Consider the following 18,295-nt stretch of genomic DNA (forward strand, 5'->3'; position numbering starts at 1 on the left):
ACCAGAAGGCAGCATACCATTCCAGAGTTTCATTTGCTGCTGCCTATCAGTTCCCTGTGCAATCAAGTTCACGACCACTAAAGTTCTTATGGTCTTTTACCTCCTCTGCTGTGCAGCAGCGGCAGCTATGTGCCTAAACCTGGCTGTTGCTGTTATCCCCTGAGAGGCTATCAGCCCCCAACAGTGACAAAAGTGTATATCATTTAAGAGGGGACTGGGAACTCCTGCACTATCTACCTGTGCTTACTAGTCTTTCTGGTGGTCACCCAACTCATTTATGCCTGTGTAGCCTTTATTTGCAGTGCCACTATCTCACTCAATGTGCATCCATGACATCCTCAGCATTATGGATGTTCCATAGTGAATCCATTTGCAGCTTCAGTCACGTAATCAGGAACTGAACACACTTCTTGCATATGCAGTCACCATGGACACTGGAAGTGTCCCTGATTTCCCATGTATTGATGGAGGAGCATTCTGCATTACTGGGTTCTCCTGCCATTGTGAATCTTATCAACAATAAACTATGAATCAATTTCTCGGCCTTGCCCATTACTCTTTCTCTCCCTGTCTCTATTCTTAACAAACTACAAATAAGAATTTCAAACTCTTTAGTTATCCACTCAGTCTCTAAAGCTAGTTCAGAAGCAATCTACTTGACCTATTTCACTTTTTTTGATTTGTGACTTCACCTCTGGAGTTCCTCCACTGGATTCTACTCTGCTCTGCTCCTGCTGCTGCTCCGACTGATTTTTCTTCAGTACTAAAGAAGGTTTCAGTTGCTGGGTCTTGAGAATTTGATCAGCTCTTCCTCAAGCCTTCATATAAACAAGCTCAGACTTTCAAAGTATTTAAACTAAACACTTCTGATCTGGAATTTCCAAATCAAAATGTTTACACTGAGGTAACCTGTTTCTTAACAATTCTAAACCATCTCCTTTTTTCTAAGGTATAGGTATAGGGTCTTTTTACCCTAAAAGGAAACTTCCAATGTCTGATCTGGTAAAATGAAAGACCAGTGTACAACTGTTTATTTTATTCACTTGTAAAAACTCTCTCAATGTGAACGAATTGCACTGATCCTCTATTTAAATCACCATGGCTACATAAATACTTAAAAGTTAGTCATAAACTCCATCCAGACAGAAAGACCAAATGCTACATGCCACTACCTCAAATCCAAACTCTGAAATAAATTATATTAAAATATCCAGAAATCAAACAATTTATATTACACTCAAAGATAAGAGGTAGAAATGTTACAATGTGGTGAGGCAGTCTTTGGGATTGTGGGAGGGTTCCCCTTAGCATTTTAACCAAACTGGAATGGGGATTGTGATATACCATAATATCTAACCCAATATTTCAGTTAGGATTATTTAGTCTCAATGGTTTATAATGATCTTAAGTGCACGACAGGAGTGTTGGCATGGCTTTCAAATAAATATAAATTGTCACACAAAAGCCTATCAAATGTCTACTGGATACTCTAACCATAGCAAACAGGATATAACATTTACTTGTCATTGACAACAAAATCCAGACCATTGCTATTATGCTGGACAGTAAAATATGGGACTTGGAGTACTGAGTGATTTCAAAGAACTTATCAAATAAACCACTGAAAAAAAACTCTTACATTCATTTTTGAGCATCTCAGGAAGAATTTTTAGCTTATTCCTTAATTTACAGGAATTCAGTCATTGCATGAATTGTAGAAATACAATTTAGTGGAACTTAATTATTTTGCAAATCAAATAGCTAGACACATAATGTTTTTTTTATGTATACTTGAAATTCTTTTGAAGGATCGACACAGGCTTTGAAGCTCAATGTGCCAAATAAAAGTGATTGACTGAGCAATGCCACTATGTACAGCTTAGAAATACAAAGGTAGGGGATAAACACACAAAGTGCTGATGAGGACTGGAAAAATACATCACTTATGTTTGTGCAATTTGATACAATTCCAATCCACTATAGGCATCAGACAAATTCAATTCTCACCTGGCCCCAAGCACATTTAATTTAATTGATTTTTTTGATCAAAAACAAGCAGCTTTCTTCATGCTGCTCATCCTAATGAGCTTTCAGGCTATGTTTCTGTGGTATATTTTATCTCCACTGCTGATCTATTGACCTATTTGGTATTTTTCTTCCCATTTGCTTTAGGCCAATCGCCTTTTATCTGAACTGAACATTGCACTTTACCAGTGCAGCTACCTTATCTTTGACCATTCATTATCCTTTATTGCTTTTACATGAAATCTAATTATGTTGTGGTCACTTTGTCCCAATCGTTCCCTTACTCTTACAACATCAATTGTCTCACATCATTTCCCAGAACTAAATAAAATAATGTTTCTTTCCTTGTTGTCTGGAGGCCTACTGATCCAAGGACGAGTCCAGGAGCTGTGCTAAAACAAAATCCATTTTGAATCTGCACCGTAATTTTTTCAATCTGTTTTGTAATAATTATTTTCACTCAATGTTCTGCGGTCCTTATTTATCAATGGCTACCAATTTCAACTTTTCTTTCATTTTGATGGTTTCATGGCTAATATGCAATTTGAGGATTATGCAACATTTCCCTCATTTTGGTGCTATTGACAGAGATTATCTGTCATTAGAGCACAGAGTAAATTCTACATCCTGGTGCTATGATCAAATTCTTCATCAACCTCTTCACTACTGATGTAGTTTGTTGGGTTAAAAACTACTGTGAGTATGATTTAGTTGAAGCATTTCTCTTTATGTTAGCGCATGTAACATATATCACAATTGGATTTTTTTTAGACAGATGTCTTGCAGTTCATTAACAACTCTAACCATTTACACTGTATCACAAATGTTGGCATGTATATCACAAATATATACGGTCTGGATAGTGTACTTACCGATGTTACTGTACCTTATGTACTGACTGACTCAACGCATGCTTTGACTCTGTTACACAGTGAGTGACTGAAAGCAAGGTGAGTATTTTTATAGTGTAATGCCAACTGTTATGATGTGGTGTAACTGTCTTAAAGGTATAATTCATTTTGGTATCTATGCAATAACATGACAGAAAGTGGCATTTTTAATAAGAGATAACATTACAGCTGTACTGAGGGAGAATATGCCTGACATTAAGTCCAGGGAAGTAATTTGGGTAGAACTGAGAAATACGAAAGGGACTATTACTTTGTTGGGATTGTATTATAGATCCCTAAATAGTCAGTGGGAAATTGAGACACAAATTTATAAGGGGATCTCAGTTATCTCTATTCCTGATGAAGGGCTTTTCTCTATTTTCCTGCTCCTCGGATGCTGCCTGACCTGCTGTGCTTTTCCAGCACCACTATAATCTAGACTCTGATTTCCAGCATCTGCAGTCCTTGTTTTTACACTGTAAGAATAATAGGGTGGTTATGGGGCAGGAATTTCAACTTTCCAAACATAGACTGGGACTGCCATAGTGTTAAGGATTTAGCTGGAGAGGAATTTGTTAAGTGCGTACGAGATAACTTTCTGATTCTGTATGTGGATGTAACTACAAGAGAAAGTTCAAAACTTGGCCTACTCTTGAGAAATAAGGTGGGGGCAAATGACTGACTGGTCAGTGGAGGAACACTTTGGGGCCAGCGAGCATAATTCTATTCGTTTTCAAATAGTGATGGAAAAAGATAGACAGAATCTAAAAGTTAAAGTTCTAAGTTGGAGGAAGGCCAATCTTGACAATATTAGGCAAGAACTTTCAAAAGTTGATTGGATGCAAATGTTCACAGGAATAGGGACTGCTGGAAAACTGTCTTCAAAAATGAGATAACAAGAGCCCAGAGACAGGATGTTCTTGTTATGGTGAAAGGCAAGGCTGGTAGGTGTAGTCAACGCTGGATGACTAGAGAAATTGAGGTTCTGGTCAAGAGAAAGAAGGAAGCACATGTCATCTACAGACAGCAGAGATCGAGTGAATCCTTAGAAGTGTATAAAGACAGTTGGAGTGTACTTAAGAGGGAAATCAGGAGGTCAAAACCTAGACATGAGACAGCTTTGGCATATAGAGTTAAGGAGAATCCAAAGGGCTTTTATGAATACATTAAGAACAAAATGATAACCCAGAAGAGAACAGGTCCCCTCAAAGATCAGCAAGGCAGCCTATGTGTGGAGCCACAGGAGATGGGGTAGATACTAAATGAGTATTTTGCATTGGTGTTTACTGTGGAGAAGAATGTGGAAGGTACAGAATTGGGGAAAAGGATGGTGACCTCTTGAAAAATGTCCATATTACAGAGGAGGTGGTGCTGGATAAAGGTGGACAAATTCCCAGAACCTGATCAGGTGTACCCTAGAACTCTGAAGGAAGCTAGGGAAGTGATTGCTAGGCCCCTTGCAGAGGTATTTGTGTCATCAATAGACACAGGTGAGGTGCTGGAAGACTGGAGGTTGGCTAATGTGGTACCACTATTTAAGAAAGGGGTTAAGGAAAAGCCAGACAACTGTAGACTGTTGAGACTGACATTGGTGGTGGGCAAGTTGTTGGAGAGAATGCTTAGAGACAGGGATTTACATGTATTTGGATAGGCAAGGACTGGCGAGGGATAGTCAAAATGGCTTTGTGCATTGGAATTCCTGTTGTACTAACTTGATTGAGTTTTTTAAAGAAGATTTTGAGGGCAGAATGGTAGATATGTTCTATGTGGTCTTTAGTAAGGCATCCGACAAGGTTCCTCACAGTAGATTGGTTAGCAATTTTAAATCACATAGAATACAGGGAGAATTAACCATTTGGATATAGAACTGGTTCGAAGGTAGAAGACAGAGGGTGGTGGAAGAGGGTTGCTTTTCATACTAGAGACCTGTGACCAGTTATGTACCACAAGAATTGGTGCTGGAGCCACTGCTTTTCATCATTTATATAAACAAGTTGGATATGAAAATAAGAGGTTTTGGTAGTAGGTTTGCAGATAGCACTGTAATGAACAGTGAAGAAGATTACCTGAGAGTACAATTGGATCCAAACCAGATGGGCCAGTGGGCCGAGGAGTGGCAGATGGAGTCTAATTTAGATAATTATGAGGTGCTGCATTTTGAAAAGGCCAATCAGGACACTTAATGGTAAAGGGCTGGGCAGTGTTGCTGAACAAAGAGACCTTGGAGTGCAGGTTCATAGTTCCTTGAAAGTGAAGTCTCAGGTAGATAGCATAACGAAGAAGGTGCTTGGTATGCTTTCCTTTATTGATCCAAGTATTGAGTATAGGAATTGAGAAGTCATGTTGCGGCTGTACAGGATATTGGTTCGGCCACTTTTGAAATATTGTGTGCAGTTCTGGTCTCCCTCCTATTGGAAGGATGTTGTGAAACTTGAAAAGGTTCAGCAAAGATTTACATGGATGTTGCCAGGGTTGGAGGGTTTGAGTGATGGGGAGAAGCTGAACAGGCTGGGGCTGTTTTTTCTGGAACATCAAAGTCTGAAAGGTGACCTTATAGAGTTTTATAAAATCATGAGGGACATGGATAGGGTAGAGAGACAAAGTCTTTTCCCTGGGGTGAGGGAGTCCAGAAATAGAGGGCATAGGTTTAGGATGAGAGGGAAAAAGATTTAAAAGGGACCTAAGGGACAGCTTTTTCACTCAGAGGGTGGTTCTTGTATAGAATGAGCTGCCACAGGAAGTGGTGGAGGCTGGTACAATTACAACATTTAAAAGGATCTGGATGAGTATATGAATATGAAGAGTTTAGAGAGATATGGACCAAGTACTGGCAAATGGGACTAGATTAATTTAGTATATCTGTTCGGCGTGGTCAAGTTGGACTGAGTGCTGAGTGCTATCAGCATACTTCTGGAACCTCTGATGATGTCTCCAAGGAACAGTATGTACTACAGAATAGATGCTATCAAAGGTGGCTCCAGGGTTAATGCTGCAACTTTGGATTAAAGAACGATTCTCTGGTAGAGTTCTTGTGAAAAGATAGTGTGGTCATCATGTTAAAGTCTGCTGACAGTTTGAGAGGATGAAGAGGGATGGTACATACATGTACAGGGATTTTATCAGCGGTATTTGATGCCCAAAGTCATTGTTCTGATGAGGTGAGAAGAAGGCATAAGCTCCACAGTTTTTAAACTCCTCTCGGCTGATTACAGGTATATGTGCAATTATTAGAATTCAATTAAAATGTCATTTCCTAGAACATGTAGGAACAAATTACTAAGATTTCTTCAGTGAAACAAAGAAGAATTTTTGTGAAAAACTAATGAAGTTGCATTATCAAACACACACACACATAAATGCAGGTAATAAGTTTAAAAGTAAGACTATCTGGTATAGGCAGGAAGAAATAAGGATACACAGTTTAATAGTCCTTGGAGTTTTGATGCGTTGGCTTTTAAACCTAAGGCTACAGATGATTAATTGTTGACCTGCATCTGCAGCAATAACAACAGGTTACTTTTTCACTGAGCACATTTTCCAAAATGATGAGAGAACCCAGATGGGGCAAGACCAGGAAAGCCAGGTGGGTTTCCTCCGGGTGCTCCGGTTTCCTCCCACAGTCCAAAGATGTGCACGTCAGGTGAATTGGCCATGCTAAATTACCCGTGGTGTTAGGTAAGGGGTCGATGTAGATGTAGGGGTATGGGTGGGTACGCTTCGGCGGGGCGGTGTGGACTTGTTGGGCCGAAGGGCCTGTTTCCACACTGTAAGTAATCTAATCTAATCTAAAAGAGAGAAATCCTGACGTCTCTGATTGTGTTTTTGGGATCCTTGTGGGGGAGGGGGAGCAGCCCTAAGTCGTGGTCCACATAGGTACCAATGACATAGGTAGGAAGAGAGATGGGGATTTAAGGCATAAATTCAGGGAGCTAGGGTGGAAACTTAGAGCTAGAGCAAACAGAGTTGTTATCTCTGGCTTGTTGCCGGTGCCACGTGCTAGCGAGGTGAGGAACAGGGAGAGAGAGGAATTGAACACGTGGCTACAGTGATGATGCAGGAGGGAGGGTTTTGGATTCTTGGATATTTGGAGCTCTTTTTAGAGTAGATGGGGCCTCTACAAATTGGATGATCTTCACCTGAACTAGAGAGGTACCAATATCGTGGGGAGGAAATTTGCTAATGCTCTTCGAGTGGGTTTAAACTAATTCAGCAGGGGGATAGGAACCTAAATTGTAGTTCCAGTTTCCAGGAGGTTGAGAATAGTGAGGTCAGAAATAATGTTTCTAGGTCGCAAGAGTGCACCAACAAGCAAAAGGTTGATTTGAACTGTGTCTATTTTAACACCAGGAGCATCTGGAATAAGGTGGGTAAACTTGCAGCATGGGTCGGTACCTGGGATTTAGATGGTATGGCCATTTCAGAGACATGGATAGAGCAGGGGCAGGGATGGTTATTGCAGGTTCCAGGATTTAGATGTTTCAGTAAGAACAGAGAAGGTGGTAAAAGAGGTAGGAGTGTGGTATTGTTAGTCAAGGACAGTATTAACAGCTGCAAAAAGGACGCTTGAGGACTCATCAACTGAGGTAGTATGGGCTGAGGTGAGAAACAGGAAAGGAGAGGTCACCCTGTTGGGAGTTTTCTGTAGGCCTCCAAATAGTTCCAAAGATTTAGAGGAAAGGCTAGCAAAGATGATTCGCGATAGGAGCGAGAGTGACAGGGTAGTTGTTATGGAGGACTTGAACTTCCCAAATATTGATTGGAATACTATAGTTCAAGTAGTTCAGATGGGTCATCCTTTGTCCATTGTGTGCAGGAGGGTTTTCTGACACAAGATGTAGACAGACCAATGAGGAGTGAGGCCACATTAGATTTGGTACTGGCTAATGAACCCGGTCAGGTGTTAAAGTTGGAGGTAGGTGAGCACTTTGATAATAGTGACCACAATTCAGTTCGGTTTACTTTAGCGATGGAAAGGGATAGGTATATACTGCAGGGCAAGGGTTATAGCTGGGGGAAAGGTAATTATGGTGCGATTAGACAAGATTTAGGATGCACAGGATGGGAAACAAAACTGCAGGGGATGGGCACAATAGAAATGTGGAGCTTATTCAAGGAACAGCTACTGTGGATCCTTGATAAGTATGTACCTGTCAGACAGGGAGGAAGTTGTCAAGCGCAGGAGCCATGGTTTACGAAGGAAGTTGAATCTCTTGTCAAGAGGAGGAAGAAGGCTTATGTTAGGATGAGATGTGGAGTGATTGAGAGTTACAAGGTAGCCAGGAAAGACTGAAAGAGAGAGCTAAGATGAGCGAGGAGGGGACATGGGGGGACATGTTGGCAGATAGGATCAGTGAAAACTCGAAAGCTTCCTATAGGTGTATAGGGATAAAAGAATGACTAGAGTAAGAGTAGGGCCAATAAAGGACAGTCATGGGAAGTTATGTATGGATTCAGAGGAGATAGGAGAAGTGCTAAATGAATATTTTTCATCAGTATTCACACTGGAAAAAGACAATGTTGTTGAGGAGAAAATTGAGAAACAGGCTATTAGACTAGATGGGATTGAGGTTCACAAGAAGGAGGTGTTAGAAATTCTGCAAAGTGTGAAAATAGATAAATCCCCTGGGCCAGATGGGATTTATCCAAAGATTCTCTGGGAAGCTAGGGAGGAGATTGCTGAGCCTTTGGCTTTGATCTTTATGTCATCATTGTCTGCAGAAATAGTACCAGAAGACTGGAGGACAGCAAATGTTGTTCCCTTGTTCAAGAACGGGAGTCGAGACACCTTGGTATTATAGACCAGTGAGCCTTACTTCGGTTGTGATAAAGTGTTGGAAAAGGTTACAAGAGATAGGATTTATAATCATCTCGATAGGAATAAGTTGATTAGGCAGCGTCGACATGGATTTGTGAGGGGTAGGTTGTCCCTCACAAACCTTACTGAGTTCTTTGAGAAGGTAATAAAACAGGCGGATGAGGGTAAAGCCATTGATGTGGTGTATATGGATATCAGTAAACCGTTTGATAAGTGTCCCAAGGGAGGCGACAGCACAAAATACAGAGGCATGGGATTGAGGGTGATTTAGCGGTTTGGATCAGAAATTGCCTAGCGGAAAGAAGATAGAGGGTGGTGGTTGATGGGAAATGTTCATCCTGGAGTTCAGTTACTAGTGGTGTACCGCAAAGATCTGTTTTGGTCCACTGCTATTTGTCATTTTTATAAACAACCTGGGTGAGGGAATAGAAGGATGTGTTAGTAAATTAGCGGACAACACTACAGTCGGTACAGTTGTGGGTAGTGCCAAAGGATGTTGTAGGTTACCGAGGGATATGGAGTAGCAGCAGAGCTGGACTGAGAGGTGGCAAATGGCGTTTAATGCAGAAAAGTGTGAAATGATTCACTCTGGAAGGAGTAACATGAATGCAGAGTACTGGGTGAATGGTAAGATTCTTGGTAGTATAGATGAGCAGAGAGATCTCAGTGTCCATGTTCATAGATTTCTCAAAGTTGCCACCCTGGTTGATAGGGCTGTTAAGAAAGCATAGTGTGTTAGCTTTTATTAGTAGAGGGATCGAGTTTCGAAATCATGAGGTCATGCCGCAGCTATACAAACCTCTGGTGTGGCTGCACTTGGAGTATTGCGCACAGTTCTGGAAGGATGTGGAAGCTTTGGAAAGGGTTCAGAGGAGATTTACTAGGGTGTTGCCTGGTATGGAGGGAAGGCCTTACAAGGAAAGGTTGAGGGACTTGAGGCTGTTTTCGTTACAGAGAAGAAGGTTGAGACGTGACATAATTGAAAGGGTTAGATCGAGTTGGCAGTGAGAGCATTTTCCCTCAGATGGTATTTGCTAGCAGGAGGGGTTATAGCTTCAAATTGAGGGGTGAGATATAGGACAGATGTCAGAGGTAGTTTCTTTACTCAGAGTGTCGTAGGGGCATGGAACACACTGCCTGCAACAGTTGTAGACTTGCCAACTTTATGGGCATTTAAATGGTCATTGGATAGGCATATGAGCGAGATGGAATAATGTAGCTTAGTTGGGCGACAGATTGGTTTCACAGGGTGGTGCAACATCGAGGGCCAAGAAGCCTGTACTACGCTGTAATGTTCTATGTTCTATGTTCTCATGCTCTCTCTCTTTTGCCATTTCCCATGCCATTAAAAATAAAATTCTAAGTGTTGGTGGTGTGCATGCAAAACACACTGATTCAGCAATAGGGGAAGTTTCTTACTGCTGAAACCGCCCCCCCCCCCCCCGCCATCATCTAAATGGGAGATATGAGCATGCAATAAAAGAGCCTCCTGGTTAAACAGGGAAACTCTGCGCCAGAGTTGGCACATTCTTGCCCAACTCCAAGGCCATTAACATAAACTTGAGAGATCTAATATGGCAGATTCAAATTTTTATTGAAAATAGTTCACATTACATTAGTTTCACCTTATTCATGTGTGTATCATCATTATTTGTTGAAGCTTTCTGAATCATAGAGCTAAAAGCACTGTCATGCATCTTGGTTGACACTGATTGTTAGTTACAGGAGACGTATGGGCATTTGTAGAAGAAACATTGTCTTTTAACATTTTTGTTCACATTATATTTATGTTTATGTTCGTGTTCAATATTGTATTCACCACTGGATGAATACAGATGAATTTGCAAACTCGGCTAACCCTCCCTTCTCTGCATTGTAAAGGATATTTTCTGAGATCAGTCTCAGTGAGAATAATTGAACTCAAAACTGTATAAAGATTCTGCCAGCTAACAAACTGAGATGGACCCACATGTGGACAGTATTCACCCTATCTTTTCAGTCACTCATTTTCTGACCATGAATCAATAACAACACCAGCAACCCTCAAACACACGTGATATTAGGCCTTTTCCAATTTGCTCCTCTATGTTCTTGGCCTCATCATCACAAATTCCCTCACTACTTGTTTATACTTTTTGGTCCCTTCCCTTATTACACAGAGGAAAGCGAGCAAACCCTCAGACATTTGTCACAACGACACAAAGCTGACAGTTGCTATCTTCGAATGATCATGAAGTAAGTACAATGAGATTTTTGTGTGCTGTTGACTTTTTTTAAAAACCGAAATTCATTATTGGGAAATCAAAATTTCGCATGAGCCCAGTTAAGTTACCTGCACATCATGTTTCTTGCCCTTCTGGGTTCCATGATATTCCCTTCATGATCATAGTCATAGAGAATGTTGTGATTTGAGCAATTCCAGTATCATGGAAAGAGACCTTGGGACATTTAATCATCGAATTTCTGGGCAAGCTGTGCATACATTTGGGAAGCAACAACACATTCAAGGCCTTTGGAGTAGATCGGGGGGTATTTCTTCAAAAAGAATCATTTGCATAAACAGTCAAACTAACACTCTTGTCTGTGTTTGCCACTTATTCCTAACTCAATCAATATTTAGATAATTAAAGACATCTATTAGAATGTCCTTGTTATTTTTCGGTTTTTCCCTGATTCTTCAGCACATTCTTTACTTAATTTCCTGTCTCCTGTTTGGCAGTTTACTGTTCTTGTAGGAAACGAGGTAACCGGACCCCACCAGCCTTGTATATGGTTACCATCCTGTTCATAGTATGGTGAAATGCCCAGAGGTGCAGGCAGAAGGTGAATTGTTGCTACTTTGTCACAGTAAATGCCACCAGCTTCTTGCTGTTACCTCATGCTCACTCTATCTCTGTAACAGCACACATGTAACACCAAGGTTCATGCACTACTACTCTCACTATTACATGCAATATCTTCTCCAACTTGCTCTAACCTATGACAAACCCATTCCTCAGCCTATATGCTGTAACATTTCTGCCCCCTTGACTGCTGACTACTGACAACCATGCTGAGCAGTCTGGCTTCATACCAGTGCTGAATAACAGGGCAATGCACCATTAATACAAGCCTTCACATTCTGACTGATGAGGCAAAAATGCAAAAAGGCCAGGCAAGGCAAGACAAGTGAAGGATGCTGGGAGCATTTAGGTAGATTAGAAGAGAATGAGCACCAAGAGAACAAGTGAGCAGGCCTGAAATACAGCCTACTCCTATTAATGAGCTGGCTAATTGTCCAAGCATTCAAAGTGTCCTTGCAGCAGCATTGCAATGAAAGGTGCTGGTACTCCAAAGTATGCCATCACCATGCATAACCATGTGACACCCCAAGATTTCACACCATACCCCATGTTGTTCAGGGTCTGCTCAGATTCCACTCTGACTGACATTGTAAACTTCCTCCACGTTTTCTAAGTCTGTCCTTGATAGGTATTTTGGACTCCCGAATGGTCATTCTACAGATCCGAAGAAATAGAGCTATTAATGCAATTATTGTATATCCTCCCCTCACCACACCACCAATTTGCATCTCAAGCTCACTAATTTTGCTTTTTCTCCTCAGGAAAGATATTATTACTATAGAGAGAGTGCAATAAAGTTTCACCAGACTAGATAATGTGACTGTCCCATGAAGGCAGGTTGGGAAAACTTGGCTTGTATTATCTGGAGTTGGAATGAATGAAAAGTAATCTCATTGAAACCTACAAAGTACTTAAAGGAATAGACAGGGTGGATGCAGATAAGATGCTTTGCCTGATTGGGGAGACTAGAACGAGGGAACAAAATTTTAAAATAAGGGAGATGCCTTTTAGTGCAGAGGATTTCTTTCTTAATCAGAGGCTGTGAATCTTTGGAATTCTGTACCCCAGAGGGCTGTGGAAACTTAGTCTCTGAATATGATTAAAGTACAAACTGATGAATTTCTTAATATTAATGGTATAAAGGGTTATGGCTATAATATTGAAATGTTTGTTCAGCTATGGTTGTATTAAATGGTGGGGATAACTTGAAGGACTGAGTGGTTTAATCTTGCTCCTACTATGTTAACTAAAACAGCTTTTCATTATTAAGAAAGAAGACATAATCAAAATTGTGCAATATTTTATAAATGCACTGACATTTGATCAGTGAGAAACCAGGGTCAGTTCTGCTTTAGCGTTTTTAAAAAGCTGCATATTCCCAAACACAATGCGTAATTATTGTGATTACATTAGTGCCCTGTGCCAACCACATGTCATAAAACAGGATCAAAATAACATGATACTTTCCTTGCAATTGAAAGAGAGTGAGAAGAGCCCAGGTCAATGAGCAATGGAAAACAAATATTCGATACAGAAATCATTCTTAGCATTGCTTTTACAGTAGCATAAACACATTCATTTTTATTAAATCACATCTATAACAGCAATTCTTTTTGTTTGCAGTTTAGTAATCACATCTTTTTTGTATGAGTAATTGAAGTAATACATGTTCAAATTCCATGATAGCAATCTGCAAATTTAAATTCAGTTTCTAAAATCTTTGGACTAAAGTGTTAGTGTTAATAAGACTAATCAGGATGTTGTCAGACTGACACAAAGATTAAATTGCTCTGTGAGGATCATTGTGGAAATAATACTACTACCTAGTTTGCCCATGACTCTATGTGGTTGGCTCTCAAATGCTCTCAGGAATGATCTGACAAGCAGTTCAGTGGCATCAAAGTAATAAGGCGGCCTATTATCACTATCTTGGTGAAGTTAATAAAGGCTTTTTGGTGCTGTACTGTTTCTCTCATGGTGAAACAGTACATCAGAGTGTGGGTCCAGTCTTCGTTCAAAGACTTGAGCATATAACACTGGCTCAGCCTCCACTGATGTACGGAAGGAGAAATGTTGGGTGTTTCAGGTTTTGGATGTGACACTGAACCAAGTCCATGCCTGTTTTATCAGGCATTATTTTGATGAAGAGGATGGGAGTTTCATTTGGGGAGTTCTGCCCGATATTTATTTCTCAGCTCCCCCCCCCCCCCCCCCCAACATCAGTGTAACAGTTTATTTGATTATTATCAATTTACTCTTTTTAGGACCTACTGAATACAAGTTTGTTGCTGTATTTTCCATATTAGTACAGTGCCTAAGCTGCAAACGTAGACAGATGTAAGACTTTTTTTATTTTATTCTCAATGGGTGTTTTTATTAACAGATGCTTTCTATACTAAAAATACTTTATTTGAAGGGGAAACGAGGTTTTTTCAACATTAGCATCGTAATCAGAATCCCCTAGCATTCTGTCAGTTCTCATTTTGCAAGAGCCACAGTCCCTTTTTATGTTAACAATACAATCCTCCACTGTATTGTTCATGTTTACTTTCAAAGAGATTCAGTAAGATAAGATGTTCTCCTATTTACTTGAATGAAACCTCCATTTTCAGACAGTGACATTACAAAACTCTTCTCACACAATCAATTGTTTTTGTTGAGTTTGCAGCTGTAAATTCACAATTGCTTAACTTTCCTATGGGGAAATCATGTGATTTAGTTAAGTAATCATAATTAGATATGAATAGTTACGTCATGTAGCAGAGTAGATACCAGCTGTGGCACTGCATGCGCAGAATGTCAAGATATTTTTTTCAACCATAATGCAGTGTTTGATTTGTTTATCACTAATGTCCATGACAAAAGAAACCTCATTTACTAACTTGAAAAATGTACACCTTTTGTAGATGCAATTTTGTAAGGCATTTCTGTCAGCTATAAAATGAAGAGGCTTAAAATTTTTTAACATTTCCTCCATCCCTATGGAACAGAAGGTTGCAGATGCTCCTTTGTATAACAGAAAAACCTGTATTAAACATCTTTTGTACTGTGCTTGCATGAACATTTCAATCTTCAGTGCAAGAAACCCTTAGGGAGTGAAGTAGCCCAGCTCTATACCCTGGTTAGCTGTTATATTGTAGCAAATTCCATCTCCTGCATTCAATCCAATGACAATGAGCAAACTAATTTTAGTTGTTTATTGTCAAGAATGGCTGCTAGTCAGCAAGTGAAGTAAAAATTGATTCTGAAAACTGTGAAGTGAAAAATGGAAATCAGATAGGGCCACAAGCTTTTGTCAAATAATTTTATTGGTAAAGGTAGTCATGAGCACAAAGGAGCTTAATGCCAGTAGAGAGTGTTAAAAGGGTACTTATCCATGTTTGGCACTGCTTTGGTCATTGTTCACTTTCCAAAATGCTCTGATGAGCTCTTTAAACTTTTCCCCCAACTGAAAAGCAGTCTCGGGGTTCAAGGACGGAGGGTCACACATAGTTACTGTACCTCTACTACAAAGATTATGTCATGTTCTTGATAGATCCCCCTCCACCAGATTTAAACAGATCATCTATATTGCACAATGTCTCCATTATATGAGGACATTAAGGTCTGGCACGTGAAGGTTTGCTACTTGTTTCTTCAGTCTGACTATTCTCTCAGTGTCTATCTCTTGTATTGTTGTCACTTCCTCCTTTGCAGAACTTTTCACACATTTCTACTGCACTTAGCTTCCTTCTCTCTTTCTATTTTTTTCTGTCCAATTTGCATTCGCACCCAATCTTCCCAATTTACTGGCATCTCACACCTCACATATCACCACTGCATCTCAGTACAAATATCCAATTTATTTCATTTGAGACTACTACCCATGTACTAATTTCTACCTCAATTCTTAAATTATCTGTGATGTTGAATACTGTATTTACACATTTTATCTGGCTGTATGTAAATTGGCAGATTCTACTATCTGTAATGGGTTCAGTGGTACTCCTTGAAATTCTGCTACCAGCTCCAATAGTTTAATATCACTGCGAAAATTTCAGTGCTAGCCTTCTAGCATTTTAAAATAGGAATATAGGTCACATTAAAATTTGCACATCACAAATGGAGCTCCATTCAATAATCTTACGAGATAGCAAACCTAAGATTTCTTCCTTGTTTCCATTGGTTAAAGAATTAGATCCTTATTCGCAGACAGAGGAATTTAACCATTGTGAGTAGGCATGGAATGTTTCTCAATGTACACCAAAGAACTTGCACTACACAACTTGTCATCACATCATATGTACTGTAAAACTGCTGGAAAAGGATGATCAAGTTGAGGAAGATTATTATAATGAAAAAGAGAATGAGGAGAAGGAGAGATGGAGTGTTTATCTTGTGGATAATGACAATGATGAATGCAAAGTGAATGATGATATTCCTGATGAAGGGCTTTTGCCCGAAACGTCGATTTCGAAGCTACTTGGATGCTGCCTGAACTGCTGTGCTCTTCCAGCACCACTAATCCAGAATCTGGTTTCCAGCATCTGCAGTCATTGTTTTTACCTATATGAAAGGGAAAGTCAGGATGAAACCCATAGATGAGTCCCTGCTCTAACATCCTGCTTCTTGTTCTCTTATTGTTATGTCTTCAATGTGACCTCCTTCAACAATTTTTTTTCATCTACGTGATTCAGATCAGATATTCTTTCCCTTGAAGAAAATAGAATATCCTTACTAAAGATGATACATATAAAGCCAAAGGAATATAGGGTACAAATAGTCATTTGACAGTGTAGAACCTGAATAGTGCTGAGAAAACACACATTTTGTTGATGGTTTTCATCTTGCAAACATCAGGACAAGAATACCAATAATTAATAAATCAATAAACAAGCAAACATGTAATTATATAAATATATACCCAAGAATACCAATAAAAGCAGATAAAGATCAACATTTATATAAAATGAGAGGAAAGTACTGATTGGTTGGCAATTGGTCATGGCATTGCCCTTAGAAATGAACCAGTGAATGGCCATCACTGGCTTTGTTGAGTTGGAAAATGTTCAACGTGTGCATATGTTCAATCAGTCTGCAAAGAACAGGGCCTTTTGTATTAATAAGCATAACTTGCAGGTAAGCCACATGACCAACCCATTGAACAACACTAAATTGGTTGTCAGTGTAATTGTTTACATAGTCAGGATTATCCAGTAAGTGTTGTCCAATTGCAGAACCATATCTAATATTGGACTGGGCTGACAGCCCAGTGTAATTTTGAAGTAATTCAAAAGACAGCATTATGGACAGATTTGTATGCAGTTTAAAACAGAAGGTGTTCACAGAAAGTTGACAGTGCCCAAAGTTAAGCTCAGTATCATATCAGTAACTGGACTTACTAAAGAATATAAATTCTTATGTTTGTACCTGCGTAATAATTCTGAAGAGGGTTCACACCCAATGTGTCTATCTAGATAAACAAGATTTTACAATTGCAAGCATGTAAGAGGAGAAAGCGAAATGGAAAGAAAAAACTAAATTTAAACTATCAGCTTCAAAATGTAACATTTCAATGGCCTGATCATGTGAATAAGGCTTTTATGACCTTAAAGACAGCAGAGGTTTCTGGCCTGACCAGACTCTGTAGTTCTGAATATACCTCAACAATAATTGCAGTATAAATAGATATTGTGCCTTTTTTGCATCACAACTGGTAAACAGTAATGGTTCAGATATGATTGCTTTTGGAAAACCTAATCATGAGAAAGATTAGGTGGAAACAGCATTTTTTGAACATTTATATTATTTTTCTCCTCCTCCCTCAAGAAGCCATTACTTTCCGAAAAATGACCAATTGTGAAGCTTATCTTCCCCATTTAACTGTCTGCCTTTGTCACCATTGCTATAATTCCATTCTCACAAAAAATGAGTTCAAATCTAAATCTTTTCATTCAAAACAGATCTCTTCATTTCTGTAATTCACTGCATGCACCAACAATAATTAAATATGCTTTTCATGCCTGGACATGGCTTATATATATTGTTTTTCTTGTGTTATATGCAAACTGAGGGATGTTTGAGGACTCTAAATCTATACTCAATGGAGGTTAAAAGGATAAGGGGAGATCGAATTGAAATTTACTGAATACTGAATGGCCTGGACAGAGTGGATGCTGGAAAAATGTTTCCATTGATAGGAGATGCAGGAAGACCTTTTAGAAGAGATAAGGAGAAACGTCTTCAGCCAGAGAGTGGTGAATCTATGGAATTCATTTCCACAGAAAGCTGTGGAAACCAGGTCATTTAGTGTACTTAAGACTAAGATAGATAGACCATTTGTCAAGGGGATCAAGGGTTATGTGGAGAAAGCGGGAGAATAGGGTTGAGAAACTTATCCGCCATGATTGAAGGTGGAGCAGACTCGATAGGCATTAATGGCTTAACTTCTGCTCCAAAGTCTTATGTTCTGATAGTCTTATGGTCTGATCCCCTGTGGCCATTCCCCTCAACAATAAGTATACCATTTTGGATACTGTTGGGGGGACAACTTACCAGGGGAAAGCAGTGGGGTACAGGGCTCTGACACAGAGTCTGTCCCTGCTGCTCAGAAGGGAAGGGGGAAGAGGAGCAGAGCAGAAGTCTTTGGGGACTCCATAGTTCAGGGGACAGATAGGAGGTTCTGTGGGGACGAGAGAGACTCACGGTTGGTGTGTTGCCTCCCAGGTGCCAGGATTCGTGAT

The sequence above is a fragment of the Chiloscyllium punctatum genome, chromosome 11, assembly GCF_047496795.1.
Source record: "Chiloscyllium punctatum isolate Juve2018m chromosome 11, sChiPun1.3, whole genome shotgun sequence".
NCBI classification, from domain to species: domain Eukaryota; kingdom Metazoa; phylum Chordata; class Chondrichthyes; order Orectolobiformes; family Hemiscylliidae; genus Chiloscyllium; species Chiloscyllium punctatum.